Source organism: Phoenix dactylifera, unplaced genomic scaffold (genome assembly GCF_009389715.1).
Source record: "Phoenix dactylifera cultivar Barhee BC4 unplaced genomic scaffold, palm_55x_up_171113_PBpolish2nd_filt_p 000253F, whole genome shotgun sequence".
Lineage (NCBI taxonomy): Eukaryota > Viridiplantae > Streptophyta > Magnoliopsida > Arecales > Arecaceae > Phoenix > Phoenix dactylifera.
Genome location: NW_024067746.1, coordinates 482,433 through 488,103, shown reverse-complemented (window position 1 = coordinate 488,103; position 5,671 = coordinate 482,433). Strand labels below are relative to the sequence as shown.

The 5,671-nt window shown below is 40.1% G+C and overlaps 1 non-coding gene across 1 annotated transcript; it reads right to left on the bottom strand.

The window, feature by feature from the left end:
• Window positions 1-971: 971 nt before the first annotated feature.
• LOC120105293 lies at window positions 972-1,077 on the bottom strand. The gene has a single exon (XR_005507685.1). It is a non-coding gene; the product is annotated as a small nucleolar RNA R71 (small nucleolar RNA).
• Between the last annotated feature and the right edge of the window lie 4,594 nt (window positions 1,078-5,671).

The window sequence follows — 5,671 nt, the reverse complement described above, 5'->3', positions numbered from 1 at the left end:
CACATACACAAATCAATCTGCACATAGTAAGGGCAATCACCCCAACAAGATAAGAGCCGGATTTCATCACCGGACTCTTGCCCAACTTAGGTGAACTCAATCTCACATAGTGTCACTTTAATTAAAATCAATTAGACATTGGCTCCTAGGGACATTCGAGCTCAATAGGACGAAGATCACCGAAAGTTGCACCAATTTTGCTCTGTGGCTTAGTTGATGTCTAGGCAAGCTTTGTCCCTATAAGGGAGACAGTTCATCTGTTCGAGGCAAGTGGGTTTTAAGTGGGACCTTTGCGAACGCATCGTGACCCCTCCACTTACCTGGGAGCTTACCTAGTCAACTCGGTTCATTAGACCGGATTGGAGGCTTAGGTGCCCTCTTCAAACAAGTTAGGAGCTGTCTAGTGATTTTAGGTCAAAGACTAGGATTGATATGCTTTTCTCTTTTATTGCATGCTTGATTGATCGAGTACTAGTGTATGCACGGTAGTCGTTCTAGAGTACAAAACCTATTACCTTTCGACCCTGAAATAGAACGAACCCTTAGGAACATTCGAGCTAAGATCAAAACATTAGGATCATCCCCACCTCTTAAGATGGCTGAAGAACAACCCAAACTCCTGAGGGAATACTTTACTCCCACTATTTACACTTCCCCATCTTGCATTCGATTACCTGAGGTAGCAGCTGTACAATATGAAATAAAGTCTAGTGTGATCCAAATGCTTCCATCTTTTTATGGGCTCACCAATGAAGATCCATATAAACACCTAGATGAATTTCTTGAGATTTGCACCACTGTCAAGATTCAAAACTTCACTGATGATGCTTTAAAACTTAGATTATTCCCCTTCTCCCTTAAAGATAGAGCTAAGCAATGGCTGAATTCTTTAGAGGCCAATTCGATTCATTCCTGGGGTCAAATGCAACAAGAATTTCTTAAAAAATACTTTCCCATAGGAAGAACGAACCAGTTTAGACGTGCCATTACAAGCTTCTCCTAAACCGAGGGAGAAGAATTTCATGAAACTTGGGAGAGATTTAGGGACCTAATCCGTAAATGCCCTCATCATCAAATACCTAAGTGGCAACTAGTGCAAAGTTTTTATGACGGATTGACAGAACGAAACCGTCAGATGATCGATGCTGCATGCGGGGGGACTTTCATGCTTCGAAATGAGCATGAAGCATGGCAACTATTTGAAAATCTTAATGAAAACTCCCTCCACCATGCTTCATGTTCTCGTCAAGCATCCCCGAATTTTTAAAGAAAAGGAGCCATTTGTGAAATAAGTCATTCTATGGACCTGTCTAGCAAGGTAGATGCATTGTCCCATAAGATTGACCAACTAATGATAGGAGGACATGTCGTTAGCTCTTCCCAAGCACAAGTGTGTGCTATCTGTTCTAGCCCATCGCATCCAATTCATGAGTGCCCCTCAGCACCCCAATATCCCGAACTCGTGCAAGAACACATCAATGCTGCTCAAACACAGTCCAGACCGGGTAATGACCCATTTTCCAATACATATAACCCGGGATGGCGAAATCATCCAAACTTTTCTTGGAAGCAGCAAGCTTCGAACACAGCCCAACCCTATTCCCAAAATTTTCAAAATTCTCAGAATTTTCAAACCCAACAAAATATTCATCCCTACCGTCCCTCAACTCAATTTCAACACATTCTTCCTCCACCCCAAAGAAACACAGCCTTTGAGGAGAAAGTGTTGAACGCCCTTCAAGGTTTGGAAACCATTACACTATTGGTGCACTCTCACACGCAATCAATCGCCAAGCTAGAATCCCAGATGGGGCAACTAGCTAATGCACTGAACAAGCGAGAGGAAGGAAAGCTTCCAAGCCAACCACTAAGTAATCCTAGGGGACAATACATGGCTCAAGAAAATCAATTAAATGAAATTCATCATGAACAAGCCAATGCTTTAACTACCCTAAGGAGTGGACGTATAATAGACAATAAGATTGGGGAGGACAACAATAAGAAAGGTGAAGAAGAGGATAGAAATGTGTCAAATGAAAATCTAAAACCTTCTTCTTCTTCTTCAGCTAGTCCATCTTCTGCCAAAACTCACATCCCAAAGGCCTCATTTCCTGAAGCTCTTACTTCACCCTCTCCATTTGGCAAAAAGGGAACTTCATTAGAAGAGATGATAGAGGTCTTCAAACAAGTTAAAATCAACCTCCCACTCCTTGATGCCATCAGACAAGTTTCCTCCTATGCCAAATTTCTCAAAGACCTTTGTACACAAAAGCAAAAATCTAGGACACATGTGTCTAAGAAGGTCTTCCTAACTGAGCAAGTGAGTTCTATTCTCCAACACAACACCCCTCCAAAATTCAAAGATCCTGGTGCTCCCACGATCTCCTGTGTCTTAGGAAATAATTTCATTGATCGAGCACTCTTAGATCTAGGGGCAAGTGTCAACCTTTTACCTTATTCAGTTTATGAGAAACTTGGTTTAGGTGAGTTAAAACCAACCTCGGTATCCCTTCAATTGGCTGATCGATCTGTAAAAACACCACGTGGGATAATTGAAGATGTTCTTGTCAAGGTAGACAAATTCTATTTTCCAGTAGATTTCATTGTCCTTGATATGGAATATGAGCCCAATCCTAATAAACAAATCCCCGTGATCTTTGGGCGGCCCTTTTTAGCAACAGCCAATGCATGCATCAATTGTAGAACAGGGGTAATGAACATATCATTTGGGAATATGAAGGTAAAATTAAATGTGTTCAATACGGCCGACCAACCCGCAAAGGAAATTGAGTGTTTTATGATAGACAAAATAGATGACCTCATAGAAGGAGATGCAAAAACTATCTCACTATGTCTAGCTGAAGACAATAAACTTAGCGCTTGTTGGGAGGTAACCCAATTCTCTTAGATTATTTCTTAACATTGAGGACAATGTTAGGTTTAGGTTTGGGGGTATTCATCTTGATTTTCATCCCCAAAAAAAAAAATAAAATAAAAAAAATAAATAAATAAATAAATAAAAATAAAAAAATAATAAAAAATAGAAAATAATAATAAAAAAAATAAAAAATAAAAATAAAAATATTTTTTAAAAAATGTGTTTATTTTCATTTTTTATAAAATAATAAAAAAAGTTATTAAAAAAAAGTTTTTGTTAAAAAAAAATCCTAATTTATATACATTTATGCGAGAATGATAAACACACGAGGTATATAAAATCTAAAAAGCCCAATGACTAGTGGGAAGTAATACAAATTTAAGTTCTTTTTATTAAGTCTCTCTTAGGGAGTTGTAAGCTAATTAATACTTTGGAATTTCACTACACACTGGCCGACTCTTCTAAGGTCTAGGCTCGACATTATGTTGAGAGTATGGTAGCAACCTTGGACCCTGATGAATCATACTTATCTAATCCAAAAAAAAAAAACATCAATAAAAATGGATTTAGTCAGGAACATCGAAAAGGGCTACCTATTGTCAAAGATCAAGTGGGCTTGTGATGAGGACTCCGAGCATAAGTCCGTAGGGGAGTCTTGATGCCCGACACCTTATGCCAACTGGTGTGAGAGTTGTCGACTGATTGCTCGTTACACGGAGAAATCACCACAAGAGTAAAAGTGCACAATTTATATATCTTTCTTTAAAAAAAAAAATGTTGTATTGACTGAAAAAGACAATAGTGTGAAAGCCGTCGTTGTAAAAATTCGAGTAAACTGGAATATTACAGATAAAGCCCGTGAGGTACTAAAGTAAACATCCACAACTCTCGAAATCCTGCAGATAAGATGATTTTGAATCAGTGAGTAGGTCTTTTCGACCAATCCTTGGAAACTACTAGTATTAACAATATTTTGGAGATCCGAACCCTTAGCTTGTGTACGGTCCAGATTTCACCGAGCACTCTAGTATAAATAAGTCTTACAACTCCCTAAATAGAAACTTAATGACTTTAACTTAGATTGCATACTAACCTAGAATTTGGGCTGACTTAGTAAATAAAACCGTGTGTGCTTTGAAATTCTTATCATTTATGTATCTTAGATAATAATAATAATAATAAAAGAGAGTTTTTGAAAATCTTAGCTAGTATGCATTTGGAATTCGATTTTCACTTCATAGATCAATCGATCTAATAAAAAAAATAATAAAAAAATAAAAAATAAAAAAATATAATAATAATAAATAATAATAAAAAAATAATTTATTGAAGTTTGTGGGTATCTTCACTGAAAACTGTCACGAGACTAAAACTCGTCCACTAGGGTAACCTAGGGGTTTAAAGCCATGTTGCATATGGTAAATGCAATCGCGATGCCTGCGAAAGTGAGTTAGAGTTTTTCTTTTCTAATTTTATTTTGCTCGAGGACTAGCAAAACATAGGTTTGGGGGTGTGATAAGTGCTGATTAATCTATAATTTAATATTCTTTTTCCAGCACTTATCAATGTTCTTAAATGGAAAACTACTTGTTTTACCATGAAATCGAATAATCATTGAAATAAATTTAAATTATGGTAAGTGATGAGAGCACAAAAGTGCGACCTACATATTACTAAAATTAGTGTTATTGTTAACCGATAATGATAAATTCACTGGATTAATATTATATTTAGGTTTAACATAGATTAGTATAAATTAGAGATAAAATGCACATTGAGTACAAATTTGACTTCAAATCGGATCCGAGTCGGGTTCGGGTCCGAATCGGGTCCATCTCTTTTGTGTTTCTGGAAAATAATTTTGGGCAAATCTAAATTGGCCATGTCATAACTATAAGGTGCTGGGTGACCCATGACTTGAAAGACTTGCAACTGACCTCTAGTCAGAATAGATGACCCGTGACGAACTTAGTCCGTCCGTCTACAAGCCAAATTTCATATCACATTATTTTATTCATATGACTAATTGGATGGAACTTGGTATCTCCGAGAGTCCAGACCTTCCTCCAAATCCAATTCCATTGCAGAAACGGGTACATGACCCATATTCAGTTCAACGAGGCGTGAACACAGCCTTCCCGTGATCCCGTTCTTCACGCACGCCACATTCCGTGCGATGACGAGAGACCCCAAGCCCATCCCGCAGCATCCCTGCTCCAATCTGTAATCCCGTGATCACGCCTCCTCCACGATTCCTCCCAGCTTCCAGCCGGATCAGCCTCCGACGCCGCGTCCGAGCTTCAACTTTCCAGCGATCTCCCAGCACCCGATCAAGCCGTGAAGCCCTCAGCCGTTCCGTGCATTCATTCTTCCCCCTTCCGGATCTGCAGCTCCTCCGCCTCCACGCGCGCCTCCTTCCTTCCACGATCGATCCCGTTACTGCAGCCTCCGCGTCCGGACAGCCCGCGACCCCACGTTCCGCCTCCAAGCCGGCACCGCATCCGTGAATGGCATCCTCCCGTGATCGGCTCCTCCCAGCGCCCGGATCCACGTCTCCTCCTCTTCCAAAGCTTTCGGATTAGCACTCCATCCTAGCTGCTCGTGAAGCGCCTCCTTCCTTCCGCAAGCGATCCATCCCACCATCCGTGCATTCCTCCCAACGATCAAGCCATGATCCTGTTTTCCGAGAAGAAGAAAATCAAGCGCCCATTGATCCCGCGACCGTTTTGATCCTTCGCCGGCTTCAAGGCTTTGGCAAGCTATATAAATGGGAGGACGGCAGAGGAGAGGGGG